This window comes from Oryzias melastigma, linkage group LG2 (genome assembly GCF_002922805.2).
Source record: "Oryzias melastigma strain HK-1 linkage group LG2, ASM292280v2, whole genome shotgun sequence".
NCBI lineage: Eukaryota > Metazoa > Chordata > Actinopteri > Beloniformes > Adrianichthyidae > Oryzias > Oryzias melastigma.
Window position 1 is genome coordinate 1,447,858 of NC_050513.1, and position 7,957 is coordinate 1,455,814.

Below are 7,957 nucleotides of genomic sequence, written 5' to 3' on the forward strand. Positions count from 1 at the left end.
AAAACTATGAAAAAGATTGTATTTGTGACATAGAAAATACCCTGGGCGGGGCCATAAGCTCTCTGCTCCGCCCCATTCGGATGCATCCACCTGCAGACAAATAAATCCATGAACGTCTTTGTTTTCCTCGTCCGAGCTGGAATCTGGATCAAAATCTGGATAGAAACGATAATGCTCAACACTTTGGCTGCACCACTAATGTTAGCTTTGGAGGGGAAGAGGGGGCGGGGTTACTCAACAGTACCCCCTACAACTCAGAGGTGAATTTCGAATGAGTCCTGCTGGAGATCAGGTTTTAATCATCATTAAAAGAGACTGAAGGTTGTGAGAACAGATCAGGAGATGATCGGAGTGGAACTATCCAGTTGTCTGGATTTAAACAGAATTCAGAAACACGTTCACTACTTTCTATCTATCAGAATATCAGACATCACCGATTTCTTGGAGCAAAAACCTGATAAATATGACTATAAATCCACCGTGGTCTAATGATATAACTTATTTAATTTATATTAAAAAAAATTCTCAAATGAAAAATTGTTCAAATGCAATGCATTGTGGTCTATGTTTACCAGTCTTTTTTTCTGGCTGACTGGCTCTGGATCCTGAATTGTAGATTTGGAGATTCTGACAAAAATGGCAAAACCCAAGAAAGCACAGTGAGTCGTAAGAAGAGAGGAAATTCAGATACATCCCGACCGCTTTTCTTCTTCCTTTATTACAGCTCATTTCAGACAACAGCGCCCCCAAATGACAAGCTGGTGGAACTCCAGGAACAATCATGCAACAAGCACATGATTGTGTGAAGCAGCACGCCTACACACACACACACACACGCACACACATGCACAGATGGTGGAATTGGTCTTCAAAACAGTCGCAGATGAAACAGAAAACAACCACATCACATCTTCTCAAAAAACAAACATGTCATTATGGCGCTTTGCTGCATTTGTGGCGGGATGGCCGCTTTGATGTTTCCCTCCAAATACTTTGATCTGGTCACATTTCTGCAGCCACAAAAGACAGTCTTCTAGAGGAAAATGAAGAACATTATTAAAACAGCAGAAAGTCTGGAATCTGACAATTTATTGTTTCATTATCGTCATAAAAAGCTGCTTTGACTGTCATTATCAGGAAGGATCGCCAACAAACACGTTTGGAGCTGAAGAGGCGGTAAAACTGTGTGTTTGTGTGTGGTGGTGGTGGGGGGGGGCAGGGTGTGTGTGTGGGTGTGTGTGTGTTGTTTTGCTCGTGTCTGTTTGATGAATGTGTTTCATTCTTGAACTAACTTTCCATGTTTTCCACGGTTTGGTGGACGTTCCTCCAGAACAAAAACTTGTCATCATGAGAAAATGTTCAATCCTGGCCAGAAGTCCTCGCCGTCAGGTCCTCCTCGTCAGGTCATCGTCGTCAGGTCTTCCTCGTCCTCAGATCTTCCTCGTCAGGTCGTCGTCGTCAGGTCCTCGTTGTCAGGTCATCATCGTCAGGTCCTGTTTGTCCAGTCCTCGTCATCCGGTCCTGTTTGTCCAGTCCTCGTCATCCGGTCCTCACTGTCCGGTCCTCCTCGTCAGGTCCTCCTTGTCAGGTCCTCCTTGTCAGGTCCTCCTTGTCAGGTCCTCATCATTCGGTCCTCCTCGTCAGGTCCTCCTTGTCCGGTCCTCCTCATCAGGTCCTCGCTGTCAGGTCCTCTTCGTCTGGTCCTCCTCGTCAGGTCCTGTTCGTCTGGTCCTCATCGTCAGGTCCTGTTTGTCCAGTCCTCGTCATCCGGTCCTCACTGTCCGGTCCTCCTCGTCAGGTCCTCCTTGTCAGGTCCTCCTTGTCAGGTCCTCATCATCCGGTCCTCCTCGTCAGGTCCTCCTTGTCAGGTCCTCCTCATCAGGTCCTCCTTGTCCGGTCCTCCTCATCAGGTCCTCCTCGTCAGGTCCTCCTTGTCAGGTCCTCCTTGTCAGGTCCTCATCATCCGGTCCTCCTCGTCAGGTCCTCCTTGTCAGGTCCTCCTCGTCAGGTCCTCCTCTCTACATCAGCAGTTCCCTCCCAACTGAAAGGTGGGAAGTTGCACGTGGTCATGATTTATGAGCAGAATGTAGATGATGAAGATCTCCAAAGGTGAAGATGAGGGTTCTACCATCAAAGCATGAGTCAGCAGGTTTGATGTGGTTGGCTCTCAAACGATGAACTAGGATGAAGATGCGACTGAAGGTCTTCTGTGAATCTGTGAGTCATGATGCATCATCAGCTCCTCAGAAACAATCTAAATGCTCAGAACTAGCTGAGGAACCTCAGAGAGCTTTCATCTCATTACTCATGGAACTGCTATGAACATGAGCTGCTCTAACCATGCGTCTGTTCAGCGTCATGAGGTTGCTGGAGCCTATCCCAGCTGCTGAAGGAGGAAGGCGGGGTTCATCCAGAGCCACACAAGCGACACACACTCACATTCACTCCTTAATGGAGTCAGCAACAGACTCAAGAATTTTGTTTGAGTCAGAGGAATCCGGACCGTCTGGAGAGACCCCTGTTCAGCAGGTGAAGTGATGTGATCATGTCAGAAACGTTCTTCATTGGTTCTGCTGGGAAGTTTCTACTGTAAACCTGGACTTTACAGATGACCGTGTGTTTCATCATACAGGTTTGGTTCTGTCATGCTGAAGCATTAACCGGTCTGATGGTCCAGGAGAAAGAACACCTGGATGTGAGGTTCAGTCCGATGGTCCAGAATCAGAGGAATCCAGAAATCTTCATCAGTGAGGTAGAGGAGGCTCTGAGGAGGCGGGTCAGCTGATCTTCTTCCTCCACAGCTTTCTGCTGAGTCTTCGTGGATCATCTCACAAGTCCACTGTGACACCAGATCAGGACAGCTGTGGACCTCCTAGACCCCCCTCCCCTCCATCTAAACCCCCCACCCCCGATATGTAAATAAATAAATAAACTTTTTTTTTTTTAATATAGAAGTTCAGGACCTTTGTTCCTTTGGTGGCTATAGTCCCCCCCCCCCCATGTCTCTTTGAAATCTTCAGGATCTAACATTTATGTTAGGTTGGTATTTGGGTTTGTGTATCTGTGTATGAATGTGTGTGTGTAAATGTAGGCGTACACACATATATATATGTGTGTGGGGGTGTGTGTGTGTGTGTAAATATGTGCATGTGTGTACAGTTGTGTGATTGTGTAACCTTCCCCTGACTGCGCGTCTCCTCAGCAGGTACACTAAGTGCAGCATGTGTGTGTGTGTGAATACACAGAAAGAAAGGTAAACTTGTGCGTTTGTTGGTATCCACAGTGAGTCTCGGGTTCAGCAGCTGCAACAACTGCTAACAATTACCTCAATTAGTGGTTTGGCATTGCCAGCCAGCCACATGGGCTGCTTTTAATGTGATGGATCACCAATGTCATAACAGTGGAGCTTGACACAAACAAGATTCAGAGTCAACATGATGCTGGAGAGGACACGCTGCAGGAGGTGCAGGAGGTGCAGGAGCTGCAGGAGCTGCAGGAGGTGCAGCTCTCCTGCAGCTGAGCCTCTGACTCACAGGTCATCCCACGAAGCTGCATGACCCCCGGCAGCTTTCCGAGGAGCGTCAAGTCATCAGTCAGAGGAAGATCTGCAGGATGAGTATTCTGAAGCCTCTGACACCAACGTTCCAAAAATGATCAACTGGGCGGAGTCTGCACTGTCATTAGTTGGAGCACTCCCAGTAAGGCAGTTTAAGAGCTGTGGAGTCAACTGCCACCTGTCAATCAAAAGGCCACTCCCCCAACTTCCCAATTTAGGATCCTAATCTTTCTCCTGCAGTCCAGCTGTTGAGGAAACGTCACTGCGGAGGAGAAGGAACAGCAACTTCCTGTAGGTTTGTTTCTGCTGTGAAGCTGAACTGTTTTACATTAAGGTCGATGGAGGCTGACACCACCCCTAGTGGTTACCTGCTGAACTGACTTCAGCCATTCAAATGAAAGCCCATTCATACAACAGTCTCTAAAGGAAACACATTACATATCAGAGTAAACAAAAACATGGGAAATATTATTCAAGTAGATCAAGAAACTGAGACTCAATTTAAAAAAATACATCTAAAAACCGGAATCACAACAGAAACTGTTCAGCATCCGGTTCCACTCCCTGAAATCATCCAGTACAGGTGATGAAGGAAAGGAAAAGTCACTGAAGTGCCTCAGAATAACAAACATGCATCTGTAAATGTGACTGTTTAAGTCAGAACGCTGACGTACTGTCACAGTAGTTCAGCCTGAAACCAACATTAATAACTTGTAACAAACTGCAAAACCAACATTCATTTTTAATCCAAAACATATCAAATTATTTATGTGTTTGTAAGCATTCATATTTAATCTAAATCTGCATTGAATATTATTTAATGCTGATGAATGTTTGATGTTTCTTTACCAGTAAAAATCCCAACAACACTTTCTGTAACGGGTCTATATCATGAAAAATACACTTTTTTAAATTTTAATGTTTTAGAATGTAAAGTCCTCAAAAAAAACAAACATTTACATATCTCTGAGCATTCCTATGAAACCTCACACTCTGAGGACCAGCCCCTCCCATACCCACTGTGATGTCACAAAGTGAGAACCGGATCTTTGCTCTTGTTTGCTGGAATCGGTTCTGTTGGCTCTTTCTGTTCCCGGATCGGAGGAAGGAGGAAACACACCAAGGCTCGCTGCTGTAAAAGCATGGTGGTGGGGGCTGAGGGTTTGGGCCGGTGTGAGGTGGTCAGTGCGGTCATAGACCATGAGCTGTACTCTAACATGAACATTAAAACATAAATCTGTTCAGCTTTCAGGGGAAGTTTCTGGTCAAAAGATGCGTTTAGGAACCATGGAGAGCGACTTTGAAGCGGGTCAATACAGGAGTGTCCCAAAGACAGAACGAGGGCAGCAGAGCTCCTCCGTGCTGATGCTGGGATCTGGGGTCTGCTGGCAGACCATCCGGCGATGGCGGCGGCGGCGGAGGCCTCCTCAGCAGACGGCAGCTCTAATCTCATTCATTATGAAGCCGGGAGCTGCTGGCGGCGCCTCCGGAGAGGACTTCACCCAGTACTGGCATCTGTTCAGCTCCAGCGCGGTGAGGAGAAAACAAGGACGTCTCTGACTCCCTCCATAGGAGAGGTGGGGTGCTGTGCAAGCAGGGACGAGGGGGCGGGGTTAAAAGTTGACTCAAACCCATGCAAAACAGCAAAGGGAGACTTCACGCCGAGGACCGTCATCTCAGAGAGGAGGTGCGGTTTCCATGGAGACGCAGAGACAACACCTGGCTCCAGATACATCATGAAAAAGGTCCCTGAAGACTTAAGGAATCCTCACTGGCCATGTGGAAAAGTGTCCACGTTTGTGGGTTTGAAACCCTGGATTTGTCCTCACTGCCTGAATATTCAGAATTCTGAATGATTTCACATCACTTTCCCAGAAACAAAATGCAGAAACAGTCTTTTATTGTTGCTATACTTCCTGCTTCACTTTGTTGGAAAGGGTTTGAATGTCTCTCCACCGGGACGGAACCTGAAGTTTGACCGATTCTTCAGCGCTAACATTCAGTCAGAACACAGTCTGGAAAAGGATTCGAGTTCAGCAAAAGCTGAACAGTCTAGTTCTGGTCATCTGTTGTGTTTGGTGGTTTGATTTCCTCACCTGGCTCCAATTCTATTATAATACAGCTGCTTCCTGTCAAGTAACAACCCCTCCCAAGTCCATTTATTGGTTCAGTTTTACCTGAAGGGCGGCTGTGGTGTAGTGGTAGGGCGGTCGACTCCTGATCAGAAGTGAGCGGGTTCAACTCCCACCTTGCCCGCCCATGTGTCGAAGTGTCCTTGGGCAAGAAACTGAACCCCGAATTGCCTCTGGTGGGAGGTTGGTGCCAGTGTTTGGCAGTGGAGCCACCGTGTGTGTGAATGTGTGAATGGGTCTGTGACTGTGAAGCGCTTTGGGCCCTCAAAGGAGGGTAGACAGTGCTATACAAGTATACGCTATTTACCTATTGCAGGCTTTTTTTGCTTGTTTGTTTGTTTTTGCGCTTGGATGACATTTAATTTTTATTCTGTCAAAATGAATCAGTTCTGGTTGATCATCTGCAAAAGGACACACGTGGCAGCTGTGAGCAGAACATCCACTGAATTATCTTTATCTTTATCAATGAATTATCTTTATTGATGGGAAATGCATATTTTAGTGTAAACAAATGTATAAAAAAAACACAGCAGCAGATGACAAACATTTCCAACCATCTCGACAGATTCAGAGATCTATCCTGTTCTGGATGACTTCATGGAATGAGTCTCCATGGTAACCAGATTCAGACTTTTGTTCAGCTCAGTCTGATCTGATTTAATCAGAGTCTGTATGGTAGCAAGACTGGGCTGAAGATCGCTTTGGTCCGACACTCATGGTTCAGTTCATCCTGGATCTCTGGAAATTCCTGACCTTCATCTCCTCGGTTCTTCTGGATGTGGATCACTCCTTTTATCGGCTTCTAATTCTCTCAAAACATTTGAACCGGCACTGTCAGATGCTTTTGGGTTCTTTTGGGTCATTCTGGTCTCTGACATTTTTTCTCTTTGAAGGGTTTTTAGTTTATTTATCAAATTATGGAAGTTTTTCCATCAGTTCCTGGTCCTCCACAAACCACAAACCCAGAAGAGACAGACCAAAGTATCCATGATTGAAGCTGCCGCTGAAAGATTCTGCCAAACAATGGACTCAAAAATGTAAGATAAGAAACCTGAAAACAAGTCAGAACTTGAGCTTTGATTCACAGCGTTGGCCTGCAGGGCGGCGATGACACTGCGAGGTTTGTGTCTGTTTTCACCCCCCAGTATAAACCTCATGGCCTTAAGCAGGACTTGTCTGACTCTGAATGACTGAGAGGACACACCAACATCATCTTCTTCTTTAAACCAAAGGCTTTCATTTAAATCATTCAGATTATTTCTATGTCTGCGTCTTTTATTGCTAATCCAACAAAACAAACCCGACAATAAATAATAAACAAATCACTGATAATTTACTGACATGCATTTACACAAAGTGCAGAATCGTGTCACCAAAGTGGAAGCTGTTTACTCCGTCAGCGATCATGAATAAAACACGACCAGCAGCAGCCGAGCCGCCAGTCACGCTCATCAGGAGGAGCGTCTGGAACCGGCACGTTACTCCAGAAGTTCTGAAGGATTCACTCTTCTCAGTCAATGGTTTTCTCTTATCAGTCAGATCGGGAAAATAATGTGGATGTGAGAACAACAGGGCAGGTGTTTGACTGAAGAGAGAAGAAAACGGTGATGGAACGGGTCTTTTTGAAGAACTGGCAAAAAAACGTTTTTATGATTTCCTTCCTTCTTTTGATAACCACGCCCACATTCCGGGTATGTTCTTATCGCATGTTTTATCGTTTTGTTCAGCTGGAGCCAGGGATTCATGTATTAAATATTCACAATATTCCTGTAAAACATGTGTGAACAACAGGGGAACGCCACGTGAAGGCAGATCAAAATCTACAAACTTTAAAGCAACATTTTGTCTCGTGCAGCGTCTGAGTGATGCTCGAGGACTGAGGAGGAACAAAATCTCCAGGAGGACTTTACATTTATAGCTGGTTCCAAAGGGGATTTTTTTTTTTCAAAATTCAAGATGGCGTTCTCTTCCTGAGGTCAAAGGTCAACAAAGCTTCAGCTGTGGTTGTAGACTTAACCTTGTGGCGTAAAATTTTGTGAAGATCTTTTGAACAAAAGTTTGATTGTCTCATACTTTGGAAAATGTGGAAACACTTTTTTGCACAAAATGCCAAAGCTGTAGGTCCTGTGGCCATCCCATAATGATATGAGAGCTTCCTTTGATTATGTCTGACACGCGTGTTTTGGTTTCGGTAGTGGATTTTAATATATCTTTTAAGATTTTTGGCCCCATTCATTCATTTCTTTGATGTTTTTTCTCGTTGTGACGT